We start from the raw sequence: 16,644 nt of genomic DNA on the forward strand, positions 1-16,644 counted from the left end.
AGAGTTGCTGCCTTGTGCTGTATAGATCTTTGAGTCCTCTTCTATTTTTCCATAATTTTGCAGTTTTTTACACTTCTTGAAGATACCGCTTGCCTATAGAAAATTTATCTCATTTAGTATTGTATAGTATAAAATTAAATCCACAACTATGATTATGTCTTTTTTTCTCATATCTGCTGTATTACTTTGTAGGACTCAGGGTGTCAGTGGGACATCTGGTACAAGATTGGTTCTCATTTCAGTATGGTAACTCCACCTCTAACCCTAAGATAATTTTAAGAACTTCTGCTATCTGCATCTTACCCTTCACGACAGTGTGTCTAGGTAAGATATTGTCCCATGTATCCTGCTCAGCACTTAGTGGGCCATTTGACATAAAGAGTCTTTTTGTTGTTGTTGTTTCTTCCTTCAGGTTATCACTGATCCTTACCTACATTTTGTCCTTTATATTCTCTATCCTGATGGATGTGGGATCTTTTAGTTCTTCCTTTATACTACGTATAGTTTCTCTCATTCCTTTCAACTTTTTAGCATTTTAATAAAGTTGTTTTCTGGGAGAGCTTTCACTCCCTAAAAAAAGAAAAACTACCCTAGATAGGTTCATTCATTGTATTTTATGATTATAGTTTTTAAACCTACCATGCTTGCAAATGCTTTTTAAAAAAATCATATTAAACTTGCTTACTAAATGCAATAGCTTCTCTTAAACTTCTACGTTAGTTATATTTTAAAGGATTATTCTACTTGTTCTGATAAATCTTTTTCCTTGGGGGTTATTTGATTTTCTATGCATTTTTATGTTTTATTCTTGATTTTTTTTTCTAATGCTTTGTGATTTTTAGGAGCATTTTCACTTTTCCAGTTGAGACTTGGCTCCCTTCTCTGGGAAAGATGCTTCTGCTTATCGTAGCCTGTGTCAGGTAGGAATGTGCTGATTGGTGGGCTATGCCATGACTTCATTTTTGATTTTCCTTCTCAGTGGTAAATAAGTTTCTAGACAAGGGGTTGAAAAATTTTCTGTAAGAGACCAGATAGTAAATATTTCTTTTTTTTTTTTTTTTTTTTTTTAATTTTTTATTGTTGGCTGTTCAAAACATTACATAGTTCTTGATATATCATATTTCACAATTTGATTCAAGTGGGTTATGAGCTCCCATTTTTACCCCATATACAGATTGCAGAATCACATCAGTTACACATCCATTGATTTACATATTGCCATACTAGTGTCTGTTGTATTCTGCTGCCTTTCCTATCCTCTACTATCCCCCCTCCCCTCCCCTCCCCTCCCCTCCCCTCCCCTCCCCTCCCCTCTTCTCTCTCTGCTCCCTCTACTGACATTCGTTTGTCCCCCTTATATTATTTTTCCCCTTCCCCTCACTTCCTCTTGTATGTACTTTTGTATAACTCTGAGGGTCTCCTTCCATTTCCATGCATTTTCCCTTCTCTCTCCCTTTCCCTCCCACCTCTCATCCCTGTTTAATGTTAATCTTCTTCTCCTGCTCTTCGACCCTACTCTGTTCTTAGTTACTCTCCTTATATCAAAGAAGACATTTGGCATTTGTTTTTTAGGGATTGGCTAGCTTCACTTAGCATAATCTGCTCTAATGCCATCCATTTCCCTGTAAATTCTATGATTTTGTCATTTTTTAATGCAGAGTAATACTCCATTGTGTATAAATGCCACATTTTTTTTATCCATTCATCCATTGAAGGGCATCTAGGTTGGTTCCACAGTCTTGCTATTGTGAATTGTGCTGCTATGAACATAGATGTAGCAGTGTCCCTGTAGCATGCTCTTTTTAGGTCTTTAGGGAATAGACCGAGAAGGGGAATAGCTGGGTCAAATGGTGGCTCCATTCCCAGCTTTCCAAGAAATCTCCATACTGCTTTCCAAATTGGCTGCACCAATTTACAGTCCCACCAGCAATGTACAAGTGTACCCTTTTCCCCACATCCTCGCCAGCACTTGTTGTTGTTTGACTTCATAATGGCTGCCAATCTAACTGGAGTGAGATGGTATCTTAGGGTGGTTTTGATTTGCATTTCTCTGACAGCTAGAGATGGTGAGCATTTTTTCATGTACTTGTTGATTGATTGTATGTCCTCCTCTGAGAAGTGTCTGTTCAGGTCCTTGGCCCATTTGTTGATTGGGTTGTTTGTTCTCTTATTGTCTAATTTTTTGAGTTCTTTGTATACTCTGGATATTAGGGCTCTATCTGAAGTGTGAGGAGTAAAGATTTGTTCCCAGGATGTAGGCTCTCTATTTACCTCTCTTATTGTTTCTTTTGCTGAGAAAAAACTTTTTAGTTTGAGTAAGTCCCATTTGTTGATTCTAGTTATTAACTTTTGTGCTATGGGTGTCCTATTGAGGAATTTGGAGCCCGACCCCACAGTATGTAGATCGTAGCCAACTTTTTCTTCTATCAGACGGCGTGTCTCTGATTTGATATCAAGCTCCTTGATCCATTTTGAATTTACTTTTGTGCATGGCGAGAGAAAGGGATTCAGTTTCATTTTGTTGCATATGGATTTCCAGTTTTCCCAGCACCATTTGTTGAAGATGCTATCCTTCCTCCATTGCATGCTTTTAGCCCCTTTATCAAATATAAGGTAGTTGTAGTTTTGTGGATTGGTTTCTGTGTCCTCTATTCTGTACCATTGGTCCACCCGCCTGTTTTGGTACCAGTACCATGCTGTTTTTGTTACTATTGCTCTGTAGTATAGTTTGAAGTCTGGTATCGCTATACCGCCTGATTCACCCTTCCTGCTTAGCATTGTTTTTGCTATTCTGGGTCTTTTGTTTTTCCATATGAATTTCATGATTGCTTTCTCTATTTCTACAAGAAATGCCGTTGGGATTTTGATTGGCATTGCATTAAACCTGTAGAGAACTTTTGGTAATATCGCCATTTTGATGATGTTAGTTCTGCCTATCCATGAACAGGGTATATTTTTCCATCTTCTAAGATCTTCTTCTATTTCTCTCTTTAGGGTTCTGTAGTTTTCATTGTATAAGTCTTTCACCTCTTTTGTTAGGTTGATTCCCAAGTATTTTATTTTTTTTGAAGATATTGTGAATGGAGTGGTTGTCCTCATTTCCATTTCAGAGGATTTGTCGCTGATATACAGGAATGCCTTTGATTTATGCGTGTTGATTTTATATCCTGCCACTTTGCTGAATTCATTTATTAGCTCTAATAGTTTCTTTGTAGACCCTTTTGGGTCTGCTAGGTATAGAATCATGTCATCTGCAAATAGTGATAATTTAAGTTCTTCTTTTCCTATTTTGATGCCTTTAATTTCTTTCGTCTGTCTAATTGCTCTGGCCAGTGTTTCGAGAACTATGTTGAACAGAAGTGGAGAGAGAGGGCATCCCTGTCTTGTTCCAGATTTTAGAGGGAATGCCTTCAATTTTTCTCCATTCAGAATGATGCTAGCCTGAGGCTTAGCATAGATTGCTTTTACAATATTGAGGTATGTTCCTGTTATCCCTAGTTTTTCTAGAGTTTTGAACATAAAGGGATGCTGTACTTTGTCAAATGCTTTTTCCGCATCTATCGAGATGATCATATGATTCTTATTTTTAAGTCTATTGATGTGATGAATAACATTTATTGATTTCCGTATATTGAACCAGCCTTGCATCCCAGGGATGAATCCTACTTGATCATGGTGCACAATTTTTTTGATAAGTTTTTGTATCCGAGTGGCCAGAATTTTATTGAGGATTTTTGCATCTAGGTTCATTAGAGATATTGGTCTGTAGTTTTCTTTCTTTGAAGTGTCTTTGTCTGGTTTAGGTATCAGGGTGATGTTGGCCTCGTAGAATGAATTTGGAAGTTCTCCCTCTTTTTCTATTTCCCGAAGTAGCTTGAAAAGTATTGGTATTAGTTCCTCTTTAAAGGTTTTGTAAAACTCTGCTGTATACCCATCTGGTCCTGGGCTTTTCTTAGTTGGTAGTCTTTTGATGGTTTCTTCTATTTCCTCAATTGATATTGGTCTGTTTAGGTTGTCTATATCCTCCTGACTCAATCTGGGCAGATCATATGACTTAAGAAATTTATCTATGCCTTCACTATCTTCTAATTTATTGGAGTATAAGGATTCAAAATAATTTTTGATTATCTTCTGTATTTCTGAAGTGTCTGTTGTGATATTGCCTCTATCATCCCGTATGTTAGTAATTTGAGTTCTCTCTCTTCTTCTCTTCGCTAGCATGGCTAAGGGTCTGTCGATTTTGTTTATTTTTTCAAAGAACCAACTTTTAGTTTTGTCAATTTTTTCAATTGTTTCTTTTGTTTCGATTTCATTAATTTCAGCTCTGATTTTAATTATTTCTTGCCTTCTACTTCTTTTGCTGTTGTTTTGCTCTTCTTTTTCTAGGATTTTGAGATGAAGTATGAGATCATTTATTTGTTGGTTTTTTCTTTTTTTAAGGAATGAACTCCAAGCAATGAATTTTCCTCTTAGAACTGCTTTCAATGTGTCCCATAGATTCCGATATGTTGTGTCTGTGTTTTCATTAATCTCTAAGAATTTTTTAATTTCTTCCTTGATGTCTTCTATAACCCATTGATCATTCAGTAACCTATTGTTCATTCTCCAAGTGATGTATTCTTTTCCCTTCCTTCTTTTATCGTTGATTTTCAGTTCCATTCCATTATGATCAGATAGGATGCATGGTATTATCTCTACTCCTTTATATTGTCTAAGAGTTTCCCTGTGACATAATATATGATCTATTTTTGAGAAGGATCCATGTGCTGCTGAGAAAAAAGTGTAACTGCTTGATGTTGGGTGGTATACTCTATATATGTCAATTAAGTCTAGGTTATTAATTGTGTTATTGAGTTCTATAGTTTCCTTATTCAACTTTTGTTTGGAAGATCTGTCCAGTGGTGATAGAGGTGTGTTGAAGTCTCCCATGATTATTGTATGGTGGTCTATTAGACTCTTGAACTTGAGAAGAGTTTGTTTGATGAACATAGCTGCACCATTGTTTGGGGCATATATATTTATGATTGTTATGTCTTGTTGGTGTATGGTTCCCTTGAGCAGTATGTAGTATCCCTCTTTATCCCTTTTGATTAACTTTGGCTTGAAATCTATTTTATTTGATATGAGTATGGATACTCCTGCTTGTTTCCGAAGTCCATATGAGTGATATGATTTTTCCCAACCTTTCACCTTCAGCCTATGTATGTCTTTTCCTATCAAATGCGTCTCCTGTAGGCAGCATATTGTTGGGTCTTGTTTTGTGACCCATTCTACTAGCCTGTGTCTCTTGATTGGTGAGTTTAAGCCATTAACATTTAGGGTTATTATTGAGATATGGGTTGTTCTTCCAGCCATATTTGTTTATTTATGTTACTAAACATGGTTTGTTTTCCTCTTTGATTATTTTCCCCCCTTTAGTGTCCTACCTCCCACTGTTGGTTTTCATTGTTATTTTCCATTTCCTCTTCCTGTAATGTTTTGCCAAGGATGTTTTGAAGAGATGGTTTTCTAGCTGCAAATTCTTTTAACTTTTGTTTATCGTGGAAGGTTTTAATTTCATCTTCCATCCTGAAGCTTAATTTCGCTGGAAACACAATTCTTGGTTGGAACCCATTTTCTTTCAGTGTTTGAAATATGTTATTCCAGGATCTTCTAGCGTTCAGAGTCTGTGTTGAAAGATCAGCTGTTATCCTGATTGGCTTACCCCTAAATGTGATCTGCTTCCTTTCTCTTGTAGCTTTTAAAATTCTCTCCTTATTCTGTATGTTGGGCATCTTCATTATAATGTGTCTAGGTGTGGGTCTCTTATGATTTTGCACATTCGGCGTCCTGTAGGCTTCTAGGATTTGGGGTTCTGTCTCATTCTTCAAGTCTGGGAAGTTTTCTCGTATTATTTCATTGAATAGATTGCTCAATCCTTTGGTTTGAAACTCTGTCCCTTCCTGTATCCCAATGACTCTTAAATTTGGTCTCTTGATGTTATCCCATATTTCTTGGATGTTCTGCTCATGGTTTCTTAACAGTCTTGCTGAGCTGTCTATGTTCTTTTCAAGTTGAAATACTTTATCTTCATTGTCTGATGTTCTGTCTTCTAAGTGTTCTACTCTGCTGGTAGTATTCTCAATTGAGTTTTTAAGTTGGCTTATTGCTTCCTGCATTTCTAGGATTTCTGTTTGTTTGTTTTTTATAACCTCTATTTCCCTGTGTAGTTGATCTTTTGCTTCTTGGATTTGTTTATGTAATTCATTGTTGAAGTGATCTTTCATTGTCTGATTTTGCTGTCTGATGTCTTCCTTGAGACTCCAGATCATCTGAAGCATGTATATCCTGAATTCTTTATCTGACATTCCATCTGCTGCAGCTATTACCTCTTCTAATGTTGAGTTGACCTGCATTGCTTGTGGTCCTTTCTTTCCTTGTCTCTTCATACTGTTTGCGTTCCTTTCTACTTAGTGAAACTGTTGTGTTATTGAATTTTCCCCCTATATATTTATATTGGTCTTGTATAGTTGCAAAGTCTCCCTCGCAGGCGCGGGCGGCGGCTCTGTCCCTCTGTGGGCCGCTAGGCTTGTTCTGTGGGTGGTCACAGTTCTGTCTACTTTGCAGGTGCAGGCAGCGGCACTGCCCCTCTGCAGGCCTCTGGGGCTGTACTGCCAGTGGGTCGCAGGTCCGCCTACCTTGCAGGTGCGGGGGGGGGGGGCGGCTCTACCCTTCCTCAGGCCACTGGGCCTGTTCTGTCTCTCGGTTGCAGGTCTGGCCTGTTCTGATGGTGGTCACAGTTCCACCTACCTGGCAGGCGCGGGGGGTGGGGGGCGGCTCTGCCCCCCAGCAGGCCCCTGGGCCTGCTCTGTGCGTGGTCACAGTTCCCTCTACCTTGCCGGTGCAGGGGGAGGGGGCGGCTCTGCCTCCCAGCAGGCCGCTGCTCCTCTTCTGCCAGTGGGTCGCAGGCCCGCCTACCTTGCAGGAGTGATTGGAAGCTCTGTCCTGCCGCGGGCCACTCGGCCTTTTCTGTCGGTGGTCACAGTTCCACCTACCTGGCAGGCGCGTGGGGTGGGGGGTGGCTCTGCCCCTCAGCAGGCCGCTGGGCCTGCTCTGTGCGTGGTCACAGTTCCCTCTACCTTGCCGGTGCAGGGGGAGGGGGCGGCTCTGCCTCTCAGCAGGCCGCTGCTCCTCTTCTGCCAGTGGGTCGCAGGCCCGCCTACCTTGCAGGAGTGATTGGAAGCTCTGTCCCGCCGCGGGCCACTGGGCCTTTTCTGTCGGTGGTCACCTGGCAGGGGCGGGGGGTGGTGGGTGGCTCTGCCCCTCAGCAGGCCGCTGGGCCTGCTCTGTGCGTGGTCACAGTTCCTTCTACCTTGCAGGTGCAGGGGGAGGGGGCGGCTCTGCCTCTCAGCAGGTCGCTGCTCCTCTTCTGCCGGTGGGTCGCAGGCCCGCCTACCTTGCAGGAGTGATTGGAAGCTCTGTCCCACCGCGGGCCACTGGGCCTTTTCTGTCGGTGGTCACCTGGCAGGCGCGGGGGGTGGGGGGTGGCTCTGCCCCTCAGCAGGCCGCTGGGCCTGCTCTGTCCATGGTCACAGTTCCCCTACCTGGCAGGCGCGAGGGGTGGGGGGCGGCTCTGCCCCTCAGCAGGCCACTGGGCCTGCTCTGTGCGTGGTCACAGTTCCCTCTACTTTGCCGGCGCAGGGGGAGGGGGCGACTCTGCCACTCAGCAGGTCGCTGCTCCTCTTCTGCCGGTGGGTCGCAGGCCCGCCTACCTTGCAGGAGTGATTGGAAGCTCTGTCCCACCGCGGGCCACTGGGCCTTTTCTGTCGGTGGTCACCTGGCAGGGGCGGGGGGTGGGGGGTGGCTCTGCCCCTCAGCAGGCCGCTGGGCCTGCTCTGTGCGTGGTCACAGTTCCCTCTACCTTGCCGGTGCAGGGGGAGGGGGCGGCTCTGCCTCTCAGCAGGTCGCTGCTCCTATTCTGCAGGTGGGTCGCAGGCCCGCCTACCTTGCAGGAGTGATTGGAAGCTCTGCCCCGCCGCGGGCCACTGGGCCTTTTCTGTCCGTGGTCACAGTTCCCCTACCTGGCAGGCGCGAGGGGTGGGGGGCGGCTCTGCCCCTCAGCAGGCCTCTGGGCCTGCTCTGTGCATGGTCACAGTTCCCTCTACCTTGCCGGTGCAGGGGGAGGGGGCGGCTCTGCCTCTCAGCAGGTCGCTGCTCCTCCTCTGCTGGTGGGTCGCAGGTCCGCCTACCTTGCAGGAGTGATTGGAAGCTCTGTCCCACCGCGGGCCACTGGGCCTTTTCTGTCGGTGGTCACCTGGCAGGGGCGGGGGATGGGGGGTAAAAATATTTCAACTTTATGAGCCATATGGTTTCTGTTTCAACTGTTCAACTCTTGCTGTTCCAGCACAAAAGCAATAAGACACTGTAAACTAATTGGTTGCATTCCAATGAAACTTTATTTTCAAAAACAAGAGTCCAGCCTACAGGTTTGCTGATCTCTGACCTAGACCTTTACTTCAAGGATAGCACTGATGGGCACAGGCTGACCAGCGGTGGCAGGAACTTTTAGTGAGAGAAATACGATTCAGCATTGTTTGTGGCTCTGTAGCTTTACAATTTGACTCTATTTTTTCCTTCCCCATTCTTGGGAGGTTGTTCATATCCCTTAATACATTCCTTTTTCTGCTCAAACCAGAAAATAGATTCTGTATTTGCAAATTAGTAGTCTGATTTATATACCCTCCTACTTTATATTATAATAACTCCTTTAAATTTCTATTCAATAATGGTGCTTTTTATTTCTTGTACTAGTATAAATTAATTCTATCTACAAAATGGTTTTCTGCCATCTTAGGCAATATTCTCATTCTATCACCTTGCTTCACTATTGTTCAGTTAGTTTGGGAGGAATTTTAAACAGTGAATGTTTATTCTGTTCAGCTGTTTCCTAAAGTTCTTGCTGCTTTGGCTCTTGAGGATCATATTCTCCAGCCTCCTCATTTGTGAAGTGTTCAAGTCACTTGTATGTGCATGACATTACAGGTTTTTTGCTCTCAGGTTGCCTGCCCTTCCTATATACAAGGCTGAGCCTGAGGGTCGCCACTTCCACGAAGCCAGCTCTGACTGCTCCAGCCTTCATGAATGTATCTGTTTTCTCAACTCTCAGCATGGTTAACAATGTTCACCCTTTTGTTCATTTTCAAAAAGCCAAGACTATGAGTCTCTTGAAGTCATAGATAAAGTCCTTATTTTAATTTCTTTTAACTTGTTACTCTGCAGCACTTATGCGTGCACACATGCACATACACATTCACCACTCATTATGTATTCAATAAATATAGATAAAATTGAAAAAATTTCACTTTACCTCATTGACTACAGCAAGATAGCTGGAAGGTGGTGTGAAGACTTAGCTAAAAACAATATGTGGCAAGGTGACAGCTGAGAACCAGGTGGTTTTGAGTCCCAGGATTGATGGGTAAAACAAGCATCATCTCCAAACAAACAAGTGCAGACAGAGAGGGGTTTCTGTCAGGAGACATGATTGCTCCCATTTACAGTGTGTGACATGGTTTGACATCTTATGAATCATGAATTCTAGAGACAAAGGACCAGATCCTCCTTTGCCTCACTTGGAAAATGATTGAATCCCTTAATGTCTGTATAACCAGATGTACTTGTTGGGAGTTTGAAGGGTGTGTGCGTGTGTGCATGTGTGTGTGCGTGAGCATGTGAAGAAGGGTGTTTACTGGAGAAGGGAGTACTCCAGAGTGGAAATTTCCTTAAGATTCTGCTATATTTCTTTTAAAACATTTTCTAAATTTTCAAATTTACTTGTTATTTGTAAATATTTTACTTTTAAGCCACACAGTGCTTCCACTTCAACTTCTATCTTAGAGGATAGACCTTGCATTTGCTTGCTACAAATTTCCACCTTTAACTAATCTTCTCTGCCTCCTTCAATTCCTCACAGCTTCCTCTGAGGTTGAGCAGGGAAAGGACGTGATGACAGAGGCTGAGGTCCAACAGCATGAGGTCAACAGTGGCAGTTTCTTGCCTTGGGAATGGAAGAAGACTTGTAGTACCCAGAATCAGGGCTATGTACAGACATTAAAGAGTGACATTTTTCCAGGCTGCAGATCTAGAAGCTTCAAAAGATTGATGCTAAGCATGGGTTTTTTAAAAATGTAACTTTGTAATTATCTTCCTCTCCCATGGAAAAAACCCAGACCCTTGCCCAGTCTAAAGGAAGTCCTCAAGAAGAACTCTACGCTACCTTTTAAAGGCCCAGGTGTACACACAATGTTTGTGAGCCCAGCCTCCCTATAATCCTTGAGGGTCAAACGTTTACATCATTTTTAAAATGGAAAATTGCTGTTAATCTTGAATGTTGAGAGAAGGGAGAAGCAGGAAGTTGTTGGGAACATAAAATGACAAAGGCTGAACTTTGAAATTTAAAGCAGGAGAATTTACTATGTGACTTTCCCACTGAAAGCAGTTTTCACAGTTCCTTCAAGAAGAGAGAGAGAGAGAGAGAGAGAGAGAGAGAGAGAGAGAGAGAGAGAGAGAGATCTCACTAAATCATGTACATTTGCTCACAGTTTACTGTAATTTGGATATCTGCCTTCATAGAAGGTCACTCATGCAAGAGTGTCTACTTTAACCAGGACATTTTAAATGCCACTTTCTTGCTTTTCTATCTTTTCCGTGTTCCTCATGCTCTTTTATTCCAAGATCTATAGTAATATCCCATAAATAATACTGTAAATAACAAGTGCTCCATGAGCTTGTGGCATGTCTGTTCAAGGGGCTTCACAAACCTTTTTTACTTGCACAGTATAGTGAAAAGAACACAGGAAGTCTGAAATCTAGGATCCAGTTAGATCTGCCAGAAACTGCTTTATGCTTATGAACAAGTCAAATAGTCCCATTGTTCTACAACTTCATGTTTAAAAAAAATGAGAGGGAGTATATCAGAAAATAAAAGCTCCCTTTCAAAATATTTGATCCCAAAACTCAAGCTTTCTTATGCTAAAATTGCATCATCTTTGGTATACAAACCACAAGGACAGAGTCTTGATCTGTTTTTCTTTTTTTAAAATTATTTTTTAGTTGTAGATGGACACAGTAACTTTATTTTATTTATTTATTTTTTATTTGGTGCTGATAATCAAACCCAGTGCCTCACAAGTGCTAGACAAGTGCTCTACTACTGAGCCACAACCCCAGCCCCTTGCTCTGTTTTTGTTTACTACAATGCCCCCAGAGTTTAGAGCAATGCCTGATGCTCACTATTTTTTGAACAAAGAGTGAATAAACAAATAGAAAGCATTGGTTCACAAAAAGCTGTGATTCAAGCAGAATGATCATATTGAACAGGGGAAGAAGGAGGATTCAGCTTCACTCCAAAGGAAGGGTTCCTTCTGTCCTCTAAAAGATGTGCTGGTGCTATAAGAGCCCAAATAGAAAAATTGATGAGCCTCATCAGTAGGTAAATATGGACATGAAAAAAAAGCCTCAACTTCAGGTGACAAATGAGCACCAGATTCAACTATTGGCATGTAGGACAATAGCATGTAAATGTGGAAAACCACAGTTGAAGGACAGAGATTAACCCAATCACACACACAAGTAGAGTGGAAAAAGCCTGTGAGTCAAACTCACTACAAATACAAGAAATCTGTTGCTGTGAAAGCAAACTTTTTGTAATTTCTGGAATTGTTCAGATCCTTTTTTGAAAATTCTTTTTAGTTACATACAACACCAGGATACACTTTGACATAATCCCAAAAGCTCGAAACACAACCAGCTCTATCTAATTCAGTCCCCTGCACTCCCCCAACACCCCATGCCCCTCCATCCACTCTAGTGAACCCTCTTCAATCCATTTACAGTTGACTTTTCTTTTTTAAAATCTTTATCCTGGGCTGGGGTTGTGGCTCAGCGGTAGAGTGCTCACCTAGCACATGTGAGGTGCAGGGATCAATCCTCAGCACCACACAAAAATAAATAAATAAAATAAAGTTATGAAAAAATATTATATAAAAAATTATTGTCCTGTGGATACACCCTATGCCAGGACCCACCATGGCACATCCATGCATGCGCATAGGAAAGTTCGGTTAGATCCAATGTTTTTCCCTTTTCCGATCCCTTCTTCATTCTCAATCCCTTTCATCTGCTCTACTAATCTTTCCTCTATATTGATGAAATTCCCTCTCCCTACCTTTTCTCTTTCTCTTTCTTTCTTTTTTTCTTTCTCTCTTCTTCTTCTTCTTCTTCTTCCTCTTCTTCTTCTTTTGTTGTTGTTTAGATGCTTTTTAAAGTTCTGGATCTTGTTTGATTTCTATATTTTTAATATAAGGAGTCTATAAAGGAGTAGGAGAAATAAGAAACTACTTAAAGGGAAGAAACTAAGCTCAAACATTCACTACTGCTTTCTTTGAGGACACTAAGTTATAATGCTTTTAACATTACTTTCAAGTACAAAAAATATTTTTTTTTATTTGTTGTGAAGGAAAACTTCCTGGTCAAGGAGTTAACTTAAGAAATGAGTAGTTTGGGAGCACACTTTTTTGTAGAGCAAAATTTTTTACACTGTGCAGAGAGTATTTTAAAATACACACAATCCTTTGGAAAACAGTCTGGCAATTCTTCAAATGATTAAGCAGAGAATTAACCGTAAGATTCAACAAACCCCTTCAGAGGTAGGTATCTAAGAGAAGTAAAAACATATGCCTACAAAAACTTGTACATGCATGTTTATAGTAGCATTATTCATAAAAGCAAAAAGTAGAAATGCTGAAATGCCCTTCAGCTGATGAAAGGATAAATACAATGTAGCATATTCACATGACAGAATGTCATTCAACAAGAAATAAAGCATTGATACATGTTACAGCAAGGATAAACCTTAAGACTTTATGCAAAGTGAGAGTCCAATCGCAAAAGAACACATATTTTAGAAATCTGTTTGTAGAAAGGGTACAGAATAAATCCATTTGTAAAACCAAAGCAGGTGAGTGGTTGACTACATCGAGGGGTAAAAGGAGTGGAGAGGAATAGGTAATGGGTATAAGGCATCTTTGGAGGTAATGAAACAACTTTTAGATGATGATGATGGTTGTACACATCTGTTAATATACTGAAAACTATTGACTTCTACACTTTAGGTGAATTTGGGGCATATACATTTTATCTCGATAAAACTTAATTTTTTAAAAATATGCATTCATCTGAACTCAAAGGGTCTAAGGATAGCCAGGCAAAGAATGTACCATATGGCTACTCACCACCTCTAGATTCCTATTATTCTGTGACTTTGACCCATAAAAGTACCAGACTTAGATAGGACATAAAGATTAAATAGAATGGGATGTTTAGAAAAGGTCACCAAGACCAGTTCACACAGATGACAAGGAAGATGCTTTCTCTCCATGCATGGGCACAGATGCTATAGGGGACCAGTTAAGATATCTTTCACTGCCCAGAAGTGAAAAGTAGCCATGTACTGTTTTTCCTAAATGATTGTGTTTGACTCCAATCCACTTCCATTCTTACAGTTCTCTACATAGAAAAGACAGTGTGCTCTTTTAAAATGCACATCAGAACACAAAACTCTTCCTATTGTGCTTAATGTGAAATTCAAATTACTATCCCTCTCCCACAAGCTTCAGGTAAACTGATTTCTGTTCCCTCCCCATTCTCACCTTTACCCACAGCTCCAGCCACACAGGTCCTTCCTCTACATGTGGCCTGAGGGGCAGAGCTCATTTCCTCCCTCTCCCCTCTGCTGGGAGATGCTCTTCCTCCTGACTCCACATGACTGGCTGCTTCCTTCTTTTTATTTAGGCCTCTTTAGACTGTCAACCCCACTAAAATATACTGCCTTATTGTTGGTTCTTGTCATATAATAAACACTCCATAACTTTTGTTGGAAGCATGAATAACTTAATTACTAGGTTCTTATTCTTTTGGAGGAACTATAATATTGATTTCCTATATCAATCCCACAGATATGCATGTTATAAACAGGGAAGTAGAGATATGGTCTGTGTGAGGTTGAATAGCATTTAGAGGTGGAACTTTGTTCTGGGTAGGGTAATTTATTGGGAGAACAATTTAGTGATTCTCCCTGTGTTTTCCTTTCTCTCACTCTGCCAAGCAGTTTGTCAGGCTTTGCACTTCCTTGTCTCAGGGATTGCTGCTGGGTTGTTGGAGGGCAGTGGCTCTTCCTGTATTTGTATGTCTTTCCTGTATTTCTTCTAGTTTAAGAGTTGATGTTAGTGCAGTGGAAGGGTAGGGGGTGAGGAAAATGCCTTTGAAAGTAACTAGCATGAAAAAGGAAAATTCCAGAAGACTAAGGATGAGACCTGGAGCTAGGCAACATGGTGTCTAGTTCATTCCAATAGTCCAGAAGACAGCAGGCTTCAGAGGGGCATGGTTCCAGGAACAACTCAGAAGGCTTTCCTGCCTCAGTACAACTTCACCTCCCAGGCAGGTCACAGGAGGAAAAAGCTGGACAGTAAGGGATTACTTAGGTTTAGTCCATGATGATACTAGTGTGTCCATGATGAATGGAGGAAGCCATACCCTAAAGCACTATGCTATTTCATTTTCCATCTCAAGTTGCAAAAATCAAACTCAAAGGAAAGTGACCAGGGTTGGGAAGAGGGGAGGGAGGGGGAAGTGCTGGGAGTGATATTGGCCAAATTGGGTATTTTGTTTGTTTGTTTTATTGTGTGCATGTACTAACATGTAACAACAAAACCCACCATCATATATAATGCACCAATTTAAAAAATTGGGGAAAAAATAAATAAAAGTCACCCAATCTCCCCGAGGGGGAAAAAGTAGCATTTAAAAAAGATGGTGGAATGAGATGGATATCATTACCCAAAGTACATGTATGAAATGTGAATATACTTTGTATACAACTAGAGATGTGAAAAAGTGTGCTCTATATGTGCAATATGAATTATAATGCATTCTGCTGTCATATGTAACAAATTATAATAAAAATAAATGTAAAAAAAATTACTGGGCCAGGATTTGACTAAATGTACATGCCCACTAGAAATGTATTCATACTATCAAAGGAAAAGAAAACACCTTCCACAGAAAGATGGCTGAAAAGTAAGACTCTCTGCAAGGAAAATCAGATGACAAGGAAGATGCTTTTCTCTCCATGCATGGGTACAGATGCTATAGGGGACGAGTTAAGATATCTTTCACTGCCCAGAAGTGAAAAGTAGCCATGTACTGTTTTTCCTAAATGATTGTTTTTGACTTTCCTATTACATGTGCCGGAGGAAAGATGGGTGGGTGTATATTTTAAATTAGACTGTCAGTTGGTCTTCTTAGATGATGCTTCAGAGATGCTCAGCTTTAGATATATATTAGGCTTTCAAAAATATACTGATATATATACTAGCAAGAGTCAGCCAATGACCTGTCAAGGGTTCAGGTTCCCTGGGAATGTCATTTTTTTTCATGCAGGTTCATGATAGAGCTCTGCTCCAGTGATTTGTCCTGCCTTGACATCTGAAGACCTTCTCTGGTCTAAGGAGTCAGCTCCTTCCCTTCAGTCACATCAGCCTCTATAACAGGGCCATGTTGGCCTCATTCAGGAATGTATAGAAGGCTTTCTACTTACACTATGAGCCCTCTGGAAGAGGCTACTAATCTCCTTCACTGAGTAGTGGGAAAACAGGACTCTGCCAATGTTTAACTGATGAAATTGTCTAAGTGAAATCTAAACTGGAGAATGTGATACTATTAAGTGGTTAAACAAGATTTACGAGGTAACACATTCCGGAGCAGCTAGGGTAGGTGCCACAGCCCAGTCATCGGTGAACTTAAAGCTACAGATTGCTTCTTCTACCCAACACATGAAACAGTAATTTATATAACATGGAATATAAAATGGTATTTTCCTGTCTTCAAAAATCCCAATAAACCTCAAATAGTCTCAGCAGCTTGGATAAACAAAGCTAAATGCATGACCTTGCTCTTTCTTTGCTGGATTAATTGTCTCTATCCTCCCACTTAGCTCCACCCTACCTCTTCCCATGGCTGCTCTTCTCTTCCAGCATGCCAAGTGCCAAACCTGCTGCCTTCAAGCAGGACATTATGACTGATGACTTCCTAAACTAAGCTGTATACCAGGCTCACCCCAAAAGCCTGAATCTTCAGAATTCTGCAAGAGTCCTGCAAAGACCGACAGGCCAGTCTCTGCCCTTTCCCCTGAGATAAGCCATCCTACTGGAAATTTTGCACTTATGCTAAATGGAATGAAGCAAAAACTGAATATCTGTTCTCCTCCAAAGGGGTTCATAGTACTAGTACCAGACTTTCTCTTGGTGACACATTTTCATTCCCCTATCTAATAATAGTCAAGTCACCTTACAGTTTTTCACCTTCATTCCTGGCATTCATTCTACCATATATGAGAAATTTTAAAATTTCTTCTACAGTCTCTGCTTTTCCCTACTCCTCCATCCAAGGTCCATGGCTTCTGTGATTGCATAGCCTGCAATCTAGATCCACTCATTCATCCTTAGCCCACTATCAGATTTTCTATATTTTCTATTATTTATTCATTTGTGCAACAAATATTTATTGAGTCCTACAGTGTGCTGGGTACTATTCAAGGCACTGAGTGTA

The 16,644-nt window shown here is 41.0% G+C and overlaps 1 long non-coding RNA gene across 2 annotated transcripts in view; it reads right to left on the bottom strand.

Annotated features, from left to right (window-relative positions):
- The window catches only part of LOC124103779 (uncharacterized), a 131,728-nt gene that overhangs the window by 77,209 nt on the left and 37,875 nt on the right, over window positions 1–16,644 (bottom strand). For both annotated transcript variants that reach the window (XR_009228306.1, XR_009228305.1), the window contains exon 2: window positions 12,206–12,347. This is a non-coding gene — a long non-coding RNA (uncharacterized LOC124103779). The remainder of the gene's footprint in view (window positions 1–12,205; window positions 12,348–16,644) is intronic.

The sequence above is a fragment of the Marmota monax genome, unplaced genomic scaffold (genome assembly GCF_021218885.2).
Source record: "Marmota monax isolate L192 unplaced genomic scaffold, Marmota_monax_Labrador192_F-V1.1 WCK01_AAM20220418_F8-fsc00006, whole genome shotgun sequence".
NCBI classification, from domain to species: Eukaryota; Metazoa; Chordata; class Mammalia; order Rodentia; family Sciuridae; genus Marmota; species Marmota monax.